We start from the raw sequence: 23,244 nt of genomic DNA, 5'->3' as shown, positions 1-23,244 counted from the left end.
TCCAGGAAGGCAAGGCTGCTTAAACATTCAAAAATCAATTTATAATCCATCACATCAACAGACTAAAGAAGAAAAAAAATCATATCAATAGATACAGAAAAAGTACTTGAAAAATTCAGTATCTATTCTTGATAAAACAAAAAACCTCTAAGTAACCTAGTAATGAAGAAGAAATTCTTCAATGTGTATTCACAACAAAAACTACAGTTAACATTATACTTAATGGTGAGGAATTTAAACTTTTCTCATTAAGAAAAGACCAAGGTAAGGATGACCTTTGCCACCACTAATTTTCAACATTATACTGCAAGTCCTAGCCAGTGCAGTAATACAGAAAAAGAAAGTAAAATATATACAGATTGAGAAGGCAGAAATGAGAATATCTGCTCAAAGATGACATGATTATCTATATAAAAAATAAAAACAGTTGCGACAGAGAGACTGTCTCAAAAATAAATAAATAAAAATAAAAAATAAAAATAATTTTAAAAAACCTGGAACTTATAAATGAATATAGCAAGGTTGTATGATACAAAGCTAATATACAAAAGCTAATTGCTTTTTTTTATATACTAACAATGAACAAGTAAAGTTTGAAATTAGAAACACAATACCATTGACATTAGCTCCTTCTAACATGAAAAACTTAGGTATAAATATAACCAAGTATGTGTAAGATCTATATGAGAAAAACTACAAAACTGATAAAAGAAATGAAAGATAAATTAAGTAAATGGAAAGGTATCCCATGTTCATGGATAAGAAGAAAAAATACTGTCAAAACGTCAGTTTTTTCCAACTTTATCTATAGATATAGTAGAATGTCAGTAAAAATCCCAGAAAATTATTTTGTGGATATTGATAAAGTGACTCTAAATTTTATATGAAGAGGCAAAAAATTCAGTAGAGCCAACAAAATATGAAGAAGAATTTGGAATACTGATATACTTGACTTCAAGATTTAATTTAAACCTACAGTAATCAAGACAATGTGATAGGCAAAAAGGTAGACAAATCGGTCATAAATAGAAAAGAGAACTCAGAAATAGTGCTACATAAATATAGTCAAATTATTAAAAAAGAGGTAATACAATGAGGGAAAGATAGTCATTTCAACATATGGTGCTGAAAGAACTGGATATAACATGCAGCAAAAATTAAATTAGACACAACTCTTACATCCTTCACAAAAATTAAAATGGATTATAGACCCAAATGTAAAATGTAAAACTATAGAACTCCTAAGAGATGACAGAGAAGAAAACTTAGATGACCTTGGACACAGTGATGACTTCTTAGATACAACACCAAAGGCAAAATACATTTAAAAATAATTAATAAGCTGGACTTCACTCAAATTAAAAACTTCTGCTCTGTAAAAGATAATGTCAAGAAGATGAGAAGATAAGTCATAGGTTGGGAGATAATAGTTGAAAAAGACACAACTGTTAAAGGACTATTATCCAAAATATGCAAAGAACTTTTAAAACTTAAGAAAATAAACATCTCAATTATGAAGTGGGTCAAAAATTTATCCAGGCATGGTGGCAGGTGCCTGTGGTCCCAGCTACTCAGAAGGCTGAGGTGGGACGATCACTTGAGCCTGGGAGGTTGAGGCTAAAGTGAGCCATGATTGTGCCATGGCATTCCAGCCTGGGCAACAGAGAAAGACCCTTTCTTAAAAATATAAAAAATAAAAATAAAAATAAAATAAGGTAAGAAAAACTTAAAAAGATTAAAAATAGACCAAAGACCTTAACAAGACACCTCACCAAAAGCATATGCAGATGGAAAGTAAGCATTTAAAGAGATGCTCCACATCAGGGAACTGCAATCTGAAGGAATATTACTACATGACTATTTAAATCACCAAAATCCAAAATACCGACAAAACCAAAAGCTAGTAAAGATGCAGAGCAATAGGAACTCTCGTTCATTGACAATGAGAATGCAAAATGGCATAGACACTTTAGAAGACAGTTTGGCAGTATTTTACAAAACTAAACATCCTGTTACCATATGATCTAATACTTGTGCTTTTTGACATTTATCTAAAGAAGTTGAAAACATATGTCTACACAAAAACCCATACACAGAGGTAAGTCCTTATTTATTATTGCCAAAATTTGGAAACAATCAAGATGTTCTTTAGTAGGTAAGTGGATAAACTCTGGTACATCCAGGCAATAAAATATTATTTAGTGCTACTGAAGAAATGAGCTATCAAGCCATAGAAAGACACAGATAAATCTTAAATGCTTATTACTAAGTGAAATAACTTAATTTGAAAAGCCTATGTATTAGTCAGGGTTCTCTAGAGGGACAGAACTAATAGGATCTATGTATCTATATCTATATATGGAATTTATTAAGGTGTATTAACTCACATGATCACAAAGTCCCACACAGGCTGTCTGCAAGCTGAGGAGCAAAGAAGCCAGTCTGCGTCCCAAAGATGTAGAACATGGAGTCCAATGTTGGAGGGCAGGAAGCATCCAGCACAGGAAAAAGATGAAGCCTGGGAGGCTAAGCTAGTGTAGACTTTTCAGGGTTTCCTGCCTGCTTTATATCCTGGCCACACTGGCAATTGATTAGATGGTGCCCACCCAGATTAAGGGTGTGTCTGCCTTTCCTAGCCCGCTAACTCAAATGTTAATCTCCTTTGGCAACACCTTCACAGACACACCCAGGATCAATACTTTGCATCCTTCAATCCAATGGAGTTGATAGTCAGTATCAACCATCACAGGCTACATACTGTATGATTCCAAATATGACATTTTGGAAAAGGCCAAACCATGGTGACAGTAAAAGAATTGGTGTTTGCCAAGGGTTGGAGGGGGTTAAGAATAGAATAATGGATGAATAGTGGAAACACAGGGTTTTAGGGTGGTAATAATACCATTTATGGTACTATAATATATACACACTATTATACATTTGTCAAAAACCATAGAATGTACACCACCAAGAGTAAACCCTAAAGTAAACTATTGACTCTGGGTGATAATGACATGCTAATGAATGTTCACCAGTTATAACTAAATATCATTCTGTTTAGGGATGTTGATAATAGGGGATTGGGGATGTTGTAAGTACATGTGTAAAAGTGGGAGATAAATAGCAATCTCTAAATTTTGCTGTGAACCTAAAAATGCCCTAGAAACAATAAAGTCTAAAATAAAGTAAAATAAAATAAAATGTTGACAGCGAAATGTATAGTAGCAGAAATAGGTAACAAAGCTTTTTAAATTTCCATTTTTAATTGCCCCTAATAATTTTGACATTAGTACAAGTTTTAGGTATGCAACCAAAATTCAGTAAAATGGGATTGTTTTTGTCTTAGCAATACATTTCCAACATATTCTTAAAATTGATCAGTTTCTCTTATTGTACCTATTTCTTCTATTGTCAGAGAAATTAGTTATAAAACAATCTGTTAAAATTAATTATAAAAGTCTATAAAAGATTTTCATTCCAAGGTTCTTTTTTGGGATCTTCAGCTCCATAGTAAAGACATATATACATTTGTGTTCCTAAGCAAGATCAGTTATACATGCATTCAGTCTTTCTCACTCATATTAGTAGAAAATTAATTTCAATGAACACTATTAAACTGCATAAACTACAATATGTGTCTCAAAATATTTCTTAGCATTTGCAGTTATGAAGAGTTAATTAGAAATAATATTACAAGTACATATTTCTGACATTTAATGTATTTCAGAAGAAAGCATTCTAAATATAGTCACAAACATTCGATAGTTATACAGTGGGTAATTACCAAAATATTAAGTTGTATAGTTCACTGCTTTTATTTACTTTTCTGAGCCAGGTTACTAATTAACAGAGAAAGGTTTCAGTGTGTAGAGGGATACGATATATATATATATATATATGTTTAGAGTACAATAGAATTTGATAATAAGATAACTTTATTGAAAATACATTTTAAGTTTAAAAGTGTATATGGCTAAATGTGCACTTGTTTTGTGGAAATTCTCCAAGTTCCTGTATGTTTCATATATATTCTAAAGGAGTTTTTATGTAAGTACTTATTGATGGAATTATTTTTATTTTTCTGTTGTTCACTGTGAATCCTGGTATTTAGAGAAATAGTGATACTTTTGGGTCTCAGAGATACTTCTGAATCAATTATAATGACTAAATTCTGGATGCTGTTTCTTATGCTTATATACACAAGAATCTTTTAACAGTTATTTCTTGGCATGCTTGTTCTAGCACAATACTGTTGCATTGTTTTAAAATACCTTTTGTTTCACATCTTACTCATTTTCTCGGTTGCACTATAAATATTTCAGCTCCCTTCCACCTCCACCTAAATTTTATTCTTCAGCAATGGAATTGTTCAATAATTGCTTCGAGTGACAAGAAAAATTATTTTTTAGTATAAAGCTATTTTTCATTTGTAATAAACTAGCAGTTTAGAAACAAACATATCTCCCAATAAAATATCACTCGATTAGATAACTCAAGAAGTTTAAATACTATGACATTAATTTTTCAATCATTAGATTGAAATATTGCTCCTTTTTATTTTAGTTTTCAGGATTTTGGTGATTAAAAGTCTGGCATCAACCTGACTCTTGTAAATTAATGTTTTTCTTTTTTCTCTACTTTCTTTCTCTTACTCTATAGAGGTTTATAACTTTTTATCCTGGGGCTTCTGAAATTTTACCAGGAGGTATCTCTACATTGATTTGTTTTTATTAATTCACTGTGGCATTCAAAAATTATAGATGTTCTTTAGATAATAGATATCACCTCCTCTGAGGAATGAGTCCTTGGGTAGTGGTGGAAATAAGGATTTTGATTTCTGCTTCTGTAATGGGGTTATCAATATAATTTTAAATACTATAATTTTATATGTAGCTTTTTATTTGTTGGTTATAAACAAAGTCTATTTACCACTATGACTTGAAGAATTTATGTCACTGACACTTCCCTCTCTTCCATTCCTGTTCTTTTTATGGCCTTACATGATATTCTTATCACTGTTTTTCACAAACTGCTAGTTTTACACTGTGTTCCAGGTTTCTATCTTTGAATATGAAGAGAGCAACATATCCACTCCAAACATTATTTCAACATTCCTTATTCCCCATATCTACCCACTGTACTATTTTTTCTATATTGCAAGATTCATAGAATTTATACTCGTAAATATAATCAAATCTTCCAAGATATGTTTATAGGTTGATTTATATTTTCAAAGCCAACATTATGGTTATTAATTATTATTTGCTCCAAAAATGAAATAGTGAGTTTGGACTTGTATAGGTGCATAGGTAATCCTATGTCATTATATTCTGCTTCCCAAACGAGAAAGCCATCTAATAAAAATTTAAACAGAAAGCATGAGGTAGAAGTCTTAAATAGCATTATTTAAAGTTAAGTTTATTAAACTGTCACCTTCTAACTAAGACAAACTTAAAACTTTTGAAAGGCAGACAACAACAGAATTATGACAGTAGCATCCCCAATACTCACCATAGGATACAATTACCAGACATGAGCAGAAGCTGGGAATTTGACCATACCCATCCTATGTGTTACTTTGGTTATACATTTATATTCTAGAAATACTATCAGTTCTTCAACATTTTCTCATTGTATCATGAAAAAGTTATTCATGTTTCTTAAAAATAAGAAGCAAATAATAATAAAATGTATTTTATAATTACTTGCATATTTTACTTTATTGATAGTCTTCATTTTTTTGAAAATAAAACTAAAGATTAGGTTATTTCTTATAATTTAGTTTACTATGAAGAAAAACTTAAGATACATAAATAAAATAAAGTAAGGTTTTTTTGTTCATATTTTTGTCACTCCTAGACACAGTAGATAAGAAGATGATCCATAGTCACTGGGAGAACAAGGGTTTCCCAGCCTATTTCTGTGGGCATTTGGAGGAGCAATTGCTGAGTTAATGATGTGCCATCCCAAGAAACCTGTGGCTATTCAAAATCACAGTGTTCATCCCATCTGTAAACATTTTCTAGCAATATAATGAGATCCTAGATCAAAGTCAGTATCCTCTCGTTTCAGGCTGCTTCAGAGGATTTCTTTCATGAAAAGACTGGCCACAATTGTAGCAATTTTTAAAGTGACTCAAACACAAATAATACTCATATTTTCAAATTAAATTACTATAATTTAATTATATTCATAATTTAAGCATGATAACATTTGTGCTTAGTTTTTAACTACTGCATGATATTGGTTTCATTATGTTTTTTAAGACATTGTACCCAAAGAACGAACTTTTATATTCATCAATCTAGTGTCCATAATTAGAAAATAATAAGTTAATATGAGCTTTGAGTATGATATTCTAATGAAAATGTAAAAAAAATTTTGAAAGATATTCATCTAATGTTTTGATTGTCCAACTTTTACTATAAGTTGTAGTTTTTCTATTTTTCAACATTTGATATTTCTTTGTCATCTCATAGTTCTGCCCTTTTTGTTTCAATTTGTTAGTAAAGTTTTTGACACTATATGATTAGATTAGAATCAGTCCCTCAATCTGCAACTCTTCATCTTTAATCACAGAGTTTAACCCCATCAAAAACAAAAAACAAGTAGGAACAACAATTTTATCCAGCCTATTGAAATACAGAAAGCACCTCATATCTGAAGACCAGAGTGTTTCAGTAGGGTGGTTGCACCTTACACATTTATAGGGAGCCATAGACAAGTTGTAGGTAGAATTCTTTAATCTTATTTTTGTAATTAAGGGAATCTCAGTCAGCCAGCCAGCCAACAATCCCAACTTTTCGTCTAGCTATTTCTGGGGGAACAAACGCTGTATGTAATTATGTTTGAGATAAAAAATGAGAATTTGGAGAATCTGTGCCTTGCCTTGTCATAGATACACAAAGAGGATCATGTGGGAGTCTGATCTAAGTCATATGGGTGTTCTTTTCAGTATATGTTTCCTGGAAAAGAAAAGAGTGGAGGGATTTCTTAACTATTGCTGCTTTCTTGGCGGAGAGGGCTCAGGTAAAATTAAACATTGTCGGTGTCCTCTGTTGTTCAAGATGAATGACTATCAGTTCAGAGGCAATCATTAATATTTTGAGTGAGGTGAGTCATGGTTTAAGAAGCAGTCTGGCTGGATGCGGTGACTCACACCTATAATCCTAGCACTTTGGGAGGCTAAGGTGGGCAGATTGCTTGAGCTTGGGAGTTCAGGACCAGCCTGGGCAACACGAGAAAATCCCATTTCTAAAATAAATTTTAAAAATTAGCCAGGCATTGTGGTGTGTGCCTTTAGTTTCAGGTACTTGAGGGGCTGAGGAGAAAGGATTGCTTGAGCCCAGAAAGTTGAAGCTGCGGTGAGCTGAGGTTAGGCCACTGCACTCTAGCCTGGGTCTCAAAGTGAGACTTTGTCCAAAGAAAAAAAAAAAAAAGAGAGAGAGAGAGAAGAAGTCATCTTCTGAAGACTCTCTTATTGGTGTTGTGCCTGCAAAATAATCAGTTGAACTATCTATTGAAAGCTAGCCATAAAATTCAGTTGTTTTAGGATCTTTCAGACCAAGCATTTTAAAAGAGGGATGCATACAATTTAAAAAAGCAATATTAAGATAAACAGCTGTATTAAAGTAAAAAGCTAAGAGTTCAACCCTGAAGATATCCAGCTCAGCAGATTCCAAGAGGTCAGCGATAAACATATTCTTATTTCGTAGTACTGTTCATTGAGTTTCTTAAAGATAAGATGTTGCTGCTTTTCATGATATTATCCACAGTCTTGATTGACACTCATATAAGGACATTTATGATCTGAGGATTTTGCCACAATCTCTTAGTGTCCCAGCCAGTGACTCATTCAGGGAGAAATCTTGCCATTGTGTTGTCTGCTAGGGTGATGAGTCCTTCACAGTATATATTGCTGGGGAAATAAATGGAAGAAAACCAAAATATTTTTCCCAGACATGTTGAGGGTTGTTAAGGTAAAGACACTGGAAAGTCAGCCTCAGCCTCTTTTTGCCTAATGCCAGGAAACAAATCCTTTCTTACTGGAGACAGAACTTGCGTATCAGCCCAGAGAAGGACCAGCCAGCATCAGAGCAATCTGGGAACAACTTTTAGTATCTTCTCACATTTTCCCACCTTTTAAAAGACTAGAACTGCTCTCTCCTTTGTCGTCACTATGTAGGATTTATGACTCCTTGTTAAAGTACTATTTCAGCAAAGGCCCTAAGCCACTGCCTTGAGAGAGAAATACTTTTGAACTGAGGCCTGTCCTATGTGATGAGTACAGTATGTTTTATAAACTAAAACTACTTGTTTTCCTTTGCTAATATTTCTTTTGTTTTCAGGACTGTGCCTCAAAAGAACCTAAGAAGGGAAAGAAGAAATTTTGCTTTCTCCTTTGTGAAATACAATAAAATCTCCTTTTAACCAAATTTCTTAAACAAATGGAGAAAACAAATCAGTGTTAATATTGAAAAAGCATTAAAACATACTGTGATACACATCACAGAAAATTCATTAAAGATATTATAAAAAACATAAAGAAATATCACCTTTTTATAAGCAACAAAGGTGCAGTATATTACATATATGCTAATTCTCTTTATCCAAAAGATATACGAAGTTTTTTCTATCTTTACAAATAGCAGGAAATTATAACTTGGAGCCAGGCACTTAGCATAAAGACTTATGGATCTTTTAAAATATAGAAACACATCTCAAAACAATAGTGAACCTATTTAAAAATTTAAATTTTCTAAAGAAAATGCTATAGTTGGGGAGTTTCGTTTTCCTTTTGGCATGAGGGAAAAATGATATTTAACGTTATAATATCAAGTCATTTGGCTTTAGTTTACAGTCTTCTTCAGATCCTGGGGGAAAAGGGCTGCTATAAGCCAAAGTAAAGTCCTCATAAGGATCTAGGTATCAGATTTTAGATTTCAAGGTAGACAAGTTAAGAAAAGAGAAAACTAGGAAGTATTAGTTTGGAAAGCGATACAAGATATTAAAGAAAACTGAAAAACTTGAAAATTTGGTATGGGTTGAAAGACTGAATATACAAACAAACAATGGCCATGCCGTATATAACAATAGAACTATTGTTATGGGATCTTTGGGATGTTGCTTTTCTGTCCATAAACCTCTGTGGCTGGTGGCACCTTTGCCCAAGTTGTCCTGCATCCAGGAAGAATGACGAAGAATGAGGTACACAGACGAGTGGAGCGTGAGCACAATGAAGAGCTTTATTGAGTGTTACAATAGCTTAGGGGAGACCCACAGTGGGTAGCTTCTCTCTGTAGGCAGGTTGTCCCATCGAGTGTTCACCTCTCAGCAGACAGCGAGGCCATGGAGAGTTAGAGGGTAGCTCCTCTCTGCAGTTGGTCATCTCTCCATTCTGTCCTCTACTCTGGCTGAGCCTGGGGCCTGAAGGTGGGACCTCTCTGGCCTGAAGGTGGGGCATCACTGGGGACCCATCCCTTCCACCCAGGAATCTGGATGCCTCCTACTGCCATTCATGGTTCTAGGCTTGGCTCGACTTTGCTTCAAAATTGGAGCAGGCGCCAACAGCCAGAAAAGGCCAGACAGTGGAAGCAGGCACTTCTGAGCCTGCAAGGGCAGGGGTAAGGGCCTTCCCAGGCCCCAGATAGTGCAGTGATGCCTGAGCCTACAGTCATGGTTTGGGCAGCTGCAGCTGCATCCAGTGGGGCAGGGCTCCAGCCTGATCTGTGGATTGGGAGGACCAGGACTGCAGCCGTGGTTTGGGCAGCTGCAGTGCATCTGGGGAGCTCCTGCCCCAACTCAGAAGGGATGGGGCTCCCACTTGTTCCCAGCTCCCACTGGCTATATGGAGCATGCATCCCTATCTGCTCCCCTCTGCTACTACTGGTGTAATGGCAGTGGCAGGCTGTCTGGAGTGGCTGCAGCCATTGACATGACCCACAAGCTGTGGCAAACAGGCTCTCTGCAGTAACCAGCCCAGAAAACCAGCCTACTATTGACAAATCAGATTTATGGAAATCAGACTAGAATCTCTACAATCATTCCAGAAATCCAAACACTAACTTTCATAAAACCTGGTCCAAAGAAAGAGAAGGACTTGATTAATAATTTTAAGTTTGTCAAATTTTTTGTTCTTGCTTTTAATTTAGGACCAACCAGAGAAAGCAGATACATACTCCTCATTAATGATACAGGATGTCCCTCTAGTTAGCCCCCACTACATTTTCCCCATGTTAGCAGCCTACAATCAGTAGATACCAAAAGCTTTTCTTTCTTTCCTTATAAAGCTTCCCTATTCATTTGCCTGCCTTTGAGTCTCTGGCAAATGCAAATGACAGCCTTTATCCTTTATTATAGTAAACTCCGATATAACAAGATCAAAATAAATAGGCTTTGTTCTCATTGTGGTGATCTTTGTTTATTTCCACAATGTTTACATTTTTGCAATACGACAGAATCTAGTTCAATTTGTAGGTAGGTAACAAAACTTGACCTTCAGAGTGGGAGAGGAAGTTAATTAAATCTACCAAAATTAGTGGAAGAAAATAAACGATAAAAATTAGACCAGAAATAAACAAAATTGAGACTAAGAAATCAATGCAGACATCAACAAAATTTGTTTTTTTTAAAATATAAACAAAATTGACAATCTTTTAGGTAGATTAACTAAGAAAAAAAATAGACTCGAGTAAATAACACCAAAAATAAAAGAAGAGACATTACAACTGATATTACAGAAATACAAAAGATCATTAGAGACTATTATTAACAACTATAAAACCTAGTGAAATTAAATAAATTCCTGAACATATACAACCTATTGAAATTGAATTAAGAAGAAACAGAAAGCAGACAAATTATGAGTAATAACATTAAATCTGTAATGGAGTTATTTTTTTAATTAAAGGGAAACCAACTTTCTTTGTAGTTAAGCTTTTTATTATTTATTTTCTTTGTAGGAACAATAAAATTAAACTACCTATAAACAGAAAACCTATATGTAAAATATGCTTAATTTGTATAATATGTGAAAATACTGGAATGGTTAAAATAAACAGATAACAAAAAATACACTTTATTTATATTTTGCAATCAGACCCCATAGTAAGTATATCTGTCTTTGTAATTTATTATTGGTGAAAAACAAATAGAAACAGAAAAGATATGCACAATTATGCCACTGCTAATGATATCAGATTATATTTGTTAAAGTTTTTCTTAATAAAATGGGAACAACACTTTGCTAGGTACATAGAAATGATTTTGCTTTAAAGAATAACTGAACAGTTAAGAGAAGCAAGTAATTCCTAATGGGCTACTAATGTAATAGATAATATTATGCTATGTAACAGAATATTATGGTATTTTGTATTTTTCTAGTCTATAAGTCCATCCATAAAGTCTATTAAGTAAAACAAAAACAAAACAAAAAAACTCCAAGCATTAAGATATATTGACAATCTTGTTCTCATGTATGGCAGAATTTCATTAATTCCTTTTTTATGTTTATTTACTTTTTAAATTAGGAACACTTCTTAGGTTTTTTTTGGCATTTTGCATTTTTACATTCAGTGTCTGTATTAGCCCATTCTCACCCTTCTATAACGAACTGCCTGAGACTGAGTAATTTACAAAGAAAAGAGGTTTAATTGACTCACAATTCCACAGGCTGTACAGGAGGTATGGCTGGGGAGGCCTCAGGAATCATGGTGGAAGGGTGAATGGGAAGCAAGCACATCTTCTCATGGTGGCAGGAGAGAAAGAGTGAAGGGGGAAATGCTACACACTTTTAAACAACCAGATCTCATGAGAACTCACTATCGTGAGAATAGCAAGGGGACAACTGCCCCTATGATCCAATCAACTCTCACCAGGTCCCTCTCCCAACATTGACGATTCAACATGAGATTTGGGTGGGGACACAGAACCAAACCATATCAGTGTCTATTGGCTCCTTCTGAGAGTATCTGTGAAAGTTCAGTACCTTTTGCAGTGAACAAGCAATAAATGGATGGTGTATGTGCCAAAGTCCAAAGGGGCAAATATTGCTCAAGTTTATTCACTCTGGAAATGAAGATTTTTCTTTTTCTATAAGCATGAAGTAACTAGTGGCTGAAGAGAATAAGTATTTTCTTTCTGACCAGAAGATCATAATAGTTCTCTATTTCCCCGAAGCTGATACATACACATCTAGAGTAACCAAAGTTGACACTAATATAGGGTATGGGAAGGCATAATGTAAAGGCCTCCACCAACCACCTAAAGCATGATTAATATTAGGAAAAAGCAAAGTGCAACATAAATACTTTTAAATCAGTCAGACGTCCCTAACTCACATGCAATCTTCTTCACCAGAAAGTTGGGAGCAGCATCATTAATACCAAGCAGAATGCATAGTAGATAAATACAATGATATGTAGTGGGTAGACAGCTTCCTGAGTACTGCGCACTGTGGTAACATAATCTGGACTTGGGTGGTAAAGCATCGTGTACCAATCTGAAAGTGTCAATACTCAACATGAATGAGCAGATATAAAGAACACCAACTGGATCACTCACAAGCAAGGTGATAATGGCTGCCATACTGGATTCAAATAATCCAGTGATGTGATGAAAAAATGCACTAGAACTTTTTTTCCCCCAAGTACCATTCAATAAAGAACCAACTTAAAACAAGAGGAAGAATAGCAATAAATTCAACGTAGAGATAACTGTGAAGTTCTGGAGATACCATGGAAGGCTGACAGTATTTCTGTGCATTTGTTCTCTGTACCCTCTTTGGCACAAGTCACATTCTCCAGACATTTCAGTTGGCCCATTTTTACATAAGATCTTCCCATGAAAAAGTTCAGGGCATGCCATTGGCCACCTGTAGGTTTCCCCCAAGAAGCTCTGGGATCAGCAAAACTGACCACATCACCCGGACATCCAGGCCATCTGAATATCAACTTCTAATTAAGCCTACTTTTAAAATTAGATCTTAATTAGATCTACTTCTAATTAAGCAGATCAAAGAACTGTTTTTTAAAAATCCTTTTAAATACAAAGTAGCAAGCTTTCCATCTTGGGAGCAGTCAGCCTTTCACTGAAGCCCAGAGAACAGCTGCTGCAGAGCTGTGCCTCCCCTTGTCACCTGTGAGGGGCCCTCCTTCTCCTCTCACAGGATCAATGTCCAGTGATGGAGCTAGGCTGTCTCTCTGGCCCAGTGGAAGAGACAAGGCAAACTGAAAAAAAAAGTACTATCACACTGTAGATATAAACCAGAATTTTAAATCAAAGGTACACCTAAACAGATGACTGAAAACAAAAACAATCACACAAGAAAATAAAACCAAGAAGCCCTTTATAGCTTTAACCAATGCCTCCAAAGAGGGAGCAAAAGCTGCAAACCTCTCAAGATCCAGACTCCCCCAAGGACAGCTCATAAATTAGCATGTTTCACTGGTTGCAAATGAAATACAATCCATATTTCTTTCTTTCTTTTTTATATTTTTATTTTAAGTTCAGGGGTACAACTGCAGGTTTGTTACATAGGTTAACTGTGTTATGGGGATTTGTTGTACAGATTATTTCATCATCAGCTATTAAGCCTAGTACCCATTATTTATTTTTACTGATACTCTCCCTTCTCCCACTCTCCACCCTCCAAAAGGCCCCAGTGTGTGTTGTTCCCCACTGTGTTCATGTGTTCTCATCTGCCCAGAGCTGCTTCTCAACTGACCACCTACGCACAAAGGCCTACTACAACTTGAGTGTCCCTCAGTGGAAGATTTAAAAAATACTTAGTAAAACATGAAATAAAATCTACAAGGATAGAAAGGATTACAAAACAAATGGGTACCATGATTTTTTAATGAATATTTTCTTAAAAAATCTTGAGTTAGAAGATTTACATTTTCAAGGGACTGGTTCTCAGACTGGGAATCACACCCCGGCCACATCAGTGAAAGTGTGGAATCTTGGCCATCTTAGCCACTAGACTCCAAGCTGGAATGTCTTCTTTGTAAATACCAAAGAGGATCCAAAGCAGGCAGGATTTTAATTAATTCTGTTTAAAATCTGAGTTCTGGGTATTTTTCTTCATTTAGTTTTGGTTTTGGTTTGCCAACGAAATTTCTAAGGCTATATCTTTCTTTTGTCTCTTTTCATAGGTCCAATAAGATAGTTGTTTAAGCTGAGAGTGCTCCAAGTATTTTTTTTTTTTTAAATATAACCAATTTGTTTATTCCATAGGAAACTCAAAAATAAACTTTTTTTTTCTTTTTTCATAGAAAGCCGCAGAGGTGGTATTCATTCCAGGCTTAGAATACCATGGATTTAAGTGTCATTTATAAAATGGGTGCAGAATATGTAGTCCCTTCTGATCCCCCCAAAAATTTACTCTGAGAAAAAGACTGAGATAGCAAAAGACTGTTGTTGCCACAGATGGTTAAGGATGGTGTTTGCAGGTACAGTGCCTCCAGTATCCCACAAGTTTGTGAGGGACCACCAGTCAGCCCTGTCAATCTGTGACACCAGGTAGTCCCTCCTGGAATTAAACTTTCCCAGAACTAACCAGACAACAAAGATTGAGACAAGCAAAGCCTCTTATGTATACAAGTTATTAAGAGAAACTCCCCCTGAGAGTTTGATTCATTCAAAGTAAGAGTGGGCTGCTTAATATCTTATGTTTCCCAGTGTTCTTAGCCCTTTCAGACTGACCACCTAGTAAATAATTATTAGGGAGAATAAATTGACTCAGGAGACAGAAGTGTACTTGCAAAGGATTATCTTTGGAACTTTAATGAGCCCAAGAGGCAGGTAATATCTTGTGTAAACGTCCATCCAGGTGTGTTTGCATTCCTCAGAGGATGCAGATAACATTTTAGAGTCCCTTCGTGCTCTTGGGGTGGGATAATAAGACTAGGTTAGGGGGACCTTGATGCTGAGGCAGCTGCTAAGGCTTCTCAGCATGTCAAAGTGCCAGTCTTTTGGATATCATCTTTTGAATCTCAACATAAGTTTTTGTAAAGACAATGCTCTAAGAATAGGGAAACCAGAAGTCTAGAGTCAGGAAAACATCAGTCTAAAGTTGAGTCAAGCGGAAAGAAATGTTAAGGCCAACTTGGTCACTCCATGTAAGTGTCTGGGCAATCTGATAAAATGAGTATCATTCTCAAAAAAAAATTGAAGTAAACATCTGGGTTGCATAATCAATTTTTCTAATTATGTATTGTTAATAAGAAGAGTAGATTCTTATTGATCCTATAAAAATAATTACATTGCCATGAAAATGAGAATACCTGATAAGTTTCTGAATTCCAGAGGGGTCAGGAAGGAAGGAAAAAATGAACGTTTCATTTCTCTATAAAAGCACAGTTTAATAACTTGGTATGAATTATAGGTCAATTAAGAGAAAATATAAAGGGATTATTAATATCCAGAAAATAGAATATTAACATATTAGCAATATCCCATGCAGAGCCCATAATTATCCTTCCTTCCTTCCTTCCTTCCTTCCTTCCTTCCTTCCTTCCTTCTTTCCTTCATGTGTAATTAATTTTTAATTTGCTTGATCTTAGATTAGCAGTTTTCTGAACACATCTGCTTCTTCACTGGAGCTGAAAATCCTGATTCAATTCATTGGTATGATTTCAATGGTGTTTTAAGCAATGCCATAAGAAACATATAGCTGACATAGAGTCCTGGATCTCCAAGACAGATTTGCAAGGGCTTCCAAGGAGGAATCAGAGTAAAATAAAATAACTTGTAGATTAAAGCATCTGTAGTCAAGTTATTACTAATAATTTTTAAAAGTGAAAGATCTGATGTGACTTAATTACACAAAAAACTCAACTAATAAGGATAAATGGTTTTTTCTATGGCATGGAAAACAAAATAGTCAATCCAAAAAAGTTTTAGATAAAATATCTGCAAACATAATTTGTATTCATTCTTTGAATGAATACAAATCTAATATATGAAAATGGATGGCCATATCTTTATAGAGAAAACAATATTCAGATATAACATCAAATTTCCCTAAATATAATGTACCATGAATATACTCAACATGGTATATCAAGATTATAAAGATTATATCAATATTATAAATTAGAATATATGAAGATTATATCAATTTTAGAATATATCAAGTTAGAATATATCAAGATTATAAAGTAAAAAGATTTTGTTAGCCTGGAGTAAGTCCTAAACATATGAATTACACTTCATAGGTTAAATGATATGAATCCTCAATTGAACCACTGCCCTAGAACTTATTGAATTTTGAATTCTTTAATTTGTTAAAGGATACAATTACAATCAGGTTAATATTTTTAAAACATTTACTGAAATTATGACTGAAAAACACCATATTGTTTTTATCTAAAATCAGGCAAAGCATTACTGGGACTCTCATAAATAGAAAAAAATACATGGACAGTAAGGATATTGATGATTCCCTGGGAATTTCCCACACAGCATGTAGTTTCTGGAATTTTTATAGTAATAATATTTTACCCACATTGATTTAACCCAGGGAAGGCTAAGCATCCCTTCTGATTTTACAATTCTTCCTATGTAATTCAAAATGTGAAATAAACATTATTATTTTTAGCATTTCTCCTTGTATAAAGTGAAAAAAATAAATTCTTTGTGATTTTCCATGTACCCCGTGAAATCCTAAAGACAGTTTTAGATGCAAAACATATCATTTAGAATTTGATTTGGGGACAGCAAAGTGTTAGAAATTATCATGAAATTTGATCAAAAGTAGAAAGACTTTGTTCTTTTAATTAATGAAGGACATGATACAGTCAACACACAACACAGTTAACTATTCTGGTAAGACACAGTATCTTTGTATTTTTGTCAGATTACTCAGAAGGTAAAGAAAAACCTTTTCTAAACTCTTAAGAGAAGACCAATAATCCATGTAAATTTTGTCATTTTTACAGAAAGAAAATCAAATCTAATCTAATTTTGTATTAGTATAATTTTAATACAAAAGCTCTTCTTAAACAACCTTAAATAAATCCATCAAGCCTTAGCCTGACATATGAAATTCTTTTTCCATGAAACTTCTACAACTTTCTATATCCATTTAGATTTTTTCACACACTCTCCTCTTTCTTATTCTAGATAAACCAGTCATTTTACTTCAGAACAAAGTTGTCCTATTTTTCCATACATTGCATATAAAATTGTTCCTCTTGGCCACAATTGCTCCTTGTAAAATCTCTCTTACCTACATTGGTTATAATTTTTAACCACAGTAGCTTCTACTTCCAAGAAAATCTATGAGGTGGATAAGTATGAACTATCTTTTATATACCAGCATTTTGTAACAGACTAGCAGAGCTAGTCTTACAACTTACATGTTAAAACTTTTTATAGCCATACACTTCCTTCAGATATGTATACAGTCTCTCTGTACCATCAAAATAAGAGAAAAAGTATAAAGCTCATAATTATGCTTCAGTATCCTTTTTTACTAGAAATAATCGAGATATTTAATGACTTCCCATTATATTAAGTAAGTTAAGACTTACTTAACATAAGTCTAAGGTTTGAAGTTACTAAACATCTTGGAAAATATCTTCAAACCAATTGTCATGCTACAAAACAGAATAACTGTTGAATTAAAGTTTGTCAGAATAATTATTACATTTGATTAAACATTTCATAATCATCTTAGATACCTATTATATGTAACGCAAGCTTATTTGATGAGTAAACCTGTACAAGTTTAGGGTGAACATGCCCAAGTAGAATAAAAACATGTGTTAACACAAATAACTCAGAACGCATCCCTGTTTTTCATAAAAGAACAATATTAAATGAGTCTTTCTGCCAAAGACTTACCTAATTTATGTGTACTTGAATTCTTGAAAACATCTGAGTTATAAACATTTGAGTTTATAGAAACTATTAAACATTGAGTTTAGCAGTTTATATAAGAACACTTTTTTCCACACTGAAAGTATTAGAAATTCAATTTCCTTAATTACTAAGAATCTTAAGAATATTCAGTTTATATAAGTGCTTATTGATCTGTAAACTAGTCGGAATAGATCTCCTTTTAGAGATTTATAATATAATTTGATAATATTATTTGAAGGTAGGATAATATTACACATATAACCTACATACATTCATGTACACTATAGAGATAAAAGTTACTCCATTCTGATGCTAATTCACCATGTAGACTTCCGATTAACCCCAGTTGCATGAGTGCCTCCTTATTCCTACTTTATTTACTGTCCTTAGTATAAAAATGTGTACTCACTATACATCTTGCCTTTAAATCAATACCACCTTGCTGTTATTGCACAAATCATAGCGTATGATGCACATAGCATTCTTACCTGTTTTGGAGTTACCTTTAGTAGACTCTATCGAGCATGTTCCCCTTTTCCCCATGGCATATAAGCCCTGAGTTCGGAATGTAATGCTGTGGAGATCTACCTGTCTTGCCACCCAAGACCATGCTTCCCTTTGTTAGTTCCTAAATAATTCACGCTTTACTGATAAACTGGATTTGTCTGCTTTGTTCTTTGATGTCTCTGTTCCTTCTGCATTTGGGGGCTGCTTTGCATATATGTCCCATTCATGGAACACATACACACACGTGTGAACATACAGAGATAGAAATAGAGAGCTTCCAGCTTTCATTCTAAAAATTTGGTTCACTCACTCATAAAAATGAGCTCTTGTTCTTGCCCTACCTTTATATTTTTGGCAGGATTATGTTTCTGTTAAATGGGGGAAGTTGAGATTACCTGCTTAGAATGACTGCTGAAGCACCTGCACCAATATCTGTGAAGGACACTTTTTTTCTGTGCCGTGATATATAATACTGTGGAGACTGAACTGCACTGCAGATGAAGGACTGAGGAGAAATCAGGCAGCTGTCTAGGTGTCTCCAAAGACCATCTGAATTAAAAAAAAAAAATTCAGCCTGTTCCAATTAGTTTTTTCAGCCTCAAGTGCTAGCAACTGTTCTCTCTTAAATTTAAGTAGAGTTCTGACTCTAAAGGAGATCAAAAAGGGGAAGAATACTTGGAAAGCAGCTATGTTAACACATTTGTCAGTCAAGGAGTTTCATTAGCTTTGAGGGGTAATTACTAATTCCTTGAGTAAAGACCCTAATGGGGTAGGGATTTGGGTTTCTTTTTTATGGATATTCCTGCAGTTGTCCTGAACTCCTTTGTTTCCACTAAAGTAGGGGTCCCCAAACCCCAGGCTGTGGACCATTACCAGTCTGTGGGCTGTTAGGAACCAGGCCACACAGCAGGAGGTGAACAGCGGGCTAGTGAGCATTACCGCCTGAGCTCCACCTCCTGCCAGATCAGCACTGACATTAGACTCCCAAAGGAGCGTAACCCCTATTGTGAACTGTGCATGTGAGGATCTAGGTTGTACACTCCTTTTGAGAAACTAATGCCTGATGAGTTAAGGTGTAACAGTTTCATCCCAAAATCATGTCCCTCATGGAAAAATTGTCTTCTATGAAACCTGTCCCTGGTGTCAAAAAGGTTGAGGACTGTTTCACTAAAGGGATGGGTGGAACATGTTGACAAGAGCAACCATTGCCTCATGGCTAATAAGAACTCTTCAGGTGCAAAGGAGCATAGATATAGAGCCAGGGAAGTTGAAGAAAACAAAGAATACTGATATTCCAATTGGAAATAATATATTTTTCCAGGTTTACTGGATTAGTGAAATTAAGCATAAAGCTATACAGGTTAATGAGAAGTCCTACTGAGACAAAAGATTGTTTAGATAAACTCAAGTCATAAGGTAGATCAAGTCCCACCACAGGTATGGTTTGCCTGCTCCAAGTGAGGGTGGGTGGAGAATAGGAGGAAAGTTTGCTTTTGTGTTTACTGGGAAGATGAAGGGGAATCCATTCATGGGATGATTTTTGCATCTCCTTTTGCACAAGGGTAATGGTTGTGTGAAGGAATACCACTGGAAAAATGAATTTTTGAATCTTGCTCCCTTTTGCATCTTAAGGCCAGGTTATATGTTTCTTTATACTATCTGCAAATGTCCCTACATAAAATGATTTTTTAGGAAGCAGATTGCTCTAGCACCTTTTATTCTAATTGTTTGAATTATAAAGCCTTGAGGTTGCATTGTGTTGACTAGGCTTTGTCTGCAATGGAGTCCTTAGGGTTTTGAGCTAGTGACTGTATTTCAGAGATAGTTAGTCTTCCACCACTTCGTTTTTAAATAACATCTGTAATCTTTGTTGTAAGACCTTAAGAAACCTAAATCAATGGCAGAGGTGATCCAGCCCTCAAGAACACCAGAGTTGTTCTTTCAAACACTTTTTTTTTTTTTTGAGATGAAGTCTGCCGCCCAGGCTGGAGCGCAGTGGTGTGATCTCCACTCACTGCAAGCTCCGCCTCCCAGGTTCACACCATTCTCCTGCCTCAGCCTCCCACGTAGCTGGGACTACAGGCGCCCACCACCACGCCCTGCCAATTTTTTGTATTTTTAGTAGAAACGGAGTCTCACTGTGTTAGCCAGGATGGTCTTGATCTCCTGACCTCGTGATCTGCCTGCCTTGGCCTCCCAAAATGCTGGGATTACAGGCATGAGCCACCGCGCCTGACTCTTTCAAACATATTCTAATCTACATCTGTAATTAACACTGGATTCATCTCTCCATCTTATGATATGTTGCATCTCTGTCTAATAAGCTGTTCCTCCGATGGCTTTAGCCGGCATGTAAGCCCAGGACTGTTCTGACTTTTTTGATAGTCCATTTCCCAGGCCCACAAGCAGCTGCAGAAGTGGATATAAATCAGTGGAGCCTGGGAGAACGTGTGCTGATGACCAGACTGAATTGTTACTAAATTCTTCCCTGTTGTTACAGGTGTCTTTAAAGTCATTGACAGTACTATGTAAATCTAAGTGAGACAAAGGCTTATAGTGTACTTGTTCAAATGGGTATTCAGGTTATTGATTTTTCATTACAGGTAGGGAAAGGCCAATAATATGGGTTGGAATGGAAAACTGGGAAGCAGGAGAATTTAATGGAACCAGGGTAGGGTAAAGAGGAGGAGTAAGGTACAAAAGTGAACAAAGAAAAGCACAGAATAAGGAGGAATCGTTGGTAAGAAAAATGGCAGTGATGGTATTCAAGGATGGTTTCGAGTGAGGAAATTGTGTGAGTTTGCTGGAGATAAAGAAGGAGCAGGAGGAGTTAACTGATGGTGAGAGACACAATCCTCAGTAAAACTATGCCAAATGGAGATAATGAACTGAATTGTTGCTATAATGGCAAAACACTTAATTCATAGGGATTTTGAAGGGGGTCAAGGTGTGCATTGGAGTTTCCTCTAGTAACAAGGTTAAACAAAACCAAAAGAGCAGTAAAACAAATAATTAATGTCGAATCTTTATCATATTGTCATGAACAATGTCCGGAGCACAGGACTCAGGCACTGCTTTCACTGTGGGATGCCCAAATTGTGGGGCACAACTGGCTGGAGAGACCTCAGTCACTGAGGGGAGAAGATGGGGGTCCAGAGGTGGGCTTCCGGTCCTATCCAGGTTACTGCACAACACAAAGACAGGAAACAAACAACTAAGGGACTTGGTCTTAGTCAGGCTGCTGAAACAGGAACAGAACCCCGGATCCAAAGATCAGGGGGTCTCGCAGCTTGGTTTTGCCTTAGACTTTATAGAGAGGAACAGAGAAGTTATAGGTGATGTGCTTTTACAGGTGACAGGTGGTTTTTAACCAACCAGTACATGTTTATATCTATGTCTAGATAGTTTTGAGGATAAATAGTTCAGCTAATCATTTATAAGGTAAACAATGGGAATTTAAAGGGTCTATATCTGGCCTTGCCATGGACAACAAGGCGGTCATACTGTTATCTAAATTGTATGGGGAAAGATAACTTAGACTGTTAGCTAAGTTATGTGGGGAACAGCGGTTCTTTGCTGTAAACCATTTTCATAAAACACTGTCAGGGATTTCTTAACTGGTGCTATTTTCCAGGAGCACAGGACTGGGGAAAATTCCAACATTGTCAACTCTTTTATATTTATTGTTTAATATTTACAAGTGGTTTGTCAATCATTTTTCTCATCTTATACTATTTTTCCCATTTCCTTCTCTTTTGACTTTCTTCAGAGAAACTATGTTCTGTTTTCTGGTGTTTCACGTAGGTTATGTGGAAGTTACAAATGTTTTGTAAACTAGCCATAGTTGTCTTTCAGTATATTAAATACAAATGTATATCTATATATTGCTAATGATTAAAGACAGTGTAAAGTTTTCCTTTTCAAAATTATGTACTTAGCCTAATTTCTTCTGCTAATACCTTCCTTATTTGTAAGTCTAAGTTTACACAGGTCTAGTCAATTATAGACCTAGATTATGAGAATTTTATTAATTTGAATTCTAAAATTTTACATACCATATGAAATCTTCAAAATTATTTTTCCATTCAGTTTATAATCAATAACTAAATATTATTTTGCACATAACTATACAGTAATTTTAATATATACTTTTAGTACTCATTGTCAGTCATTTTATACCATTTACTTCTTTTACCTCCCCACCCAATGCTAGACCATTCACTGCTACATTAATAGTTGTGATGTGTTCTGCATTCTAGTCAATGACAGAAAAATAGTGATTAGTATGGCTAGAAAACTTTAGGAAAATTCATTGTTCTTGTGGTGTCTGGCAGTGACATGGGACAATTCCAGTTCTCACACTCCATAGCAAGAAGCAAAACTGTACAATGTACATGTACATATTTTCACCTTATACTGCATATAGATTGCTCAGTCTTCCCCACTGTCAGCCTCTTCTCTCCAACTACCAGCCTTCACCAAACAACATACATCTCATTCCAGACATGATTAACATCATCAGGAAGGACTAATGGAGAGCACCTACAGTTTCAAAAACTTTCAAATCCAAGTCAAAAATAATTGTTTTCATGGAGGGCAGTTTTTAGAGGTCTGGTCCATTGATGTCCTGGCCCTTGATACCTATCAACCAAATAGTGTCTCAAAGCTCCTATATGAATTCAAGGATCCTGATGATTTGAAACCATAGTTAATATATGATACATACAAAGAAGAATTTCTTATAAGCATTCAAAGTAAAAATGGAAATTCACATGGTTGAGAGCCTAGTTTAGTACTCAGATAAGGAAATTCAATGCCTTATTAATTTTATCTATCTATCTATCTATCTATCTATCTATCATCATTTATTTT

General features: G+C 35.2%; 1 pseudogene; it reads right to left on the bottom strand.

Moving 5' to 3' along the window:
- Positions 1-11,939: 11,939 nt before the first annotated feature.
- On the bottom strand, positions 11,940-12,864 carry LOC103219448 (JNK1/MAPK8-associated membrane protein-like; annotated as a pseudogene).
- Between the last annotated feature and the right edge of the window lie 10,380 nt (positions 12,865-23,244).

This window comes from Chlorocebus sabaeus, chromosome 12, assembly GCF_047675955.1.
Source record: "Chlorocebus sabaeus isolate Y175 chromosome 12, mChlSab1.0.hap1, whole genome shotgun sequence".
Classification (NCBI taxonomy): Eukaryota; Metazoa; Chordata; class Mammalia; order Primates; family Cercopithecidae; genus Chlorocebus; species Chlorocebus sabaeus.
This window is presented reverse-complemented; position numbering and strand designations above follow the sequence as displayed.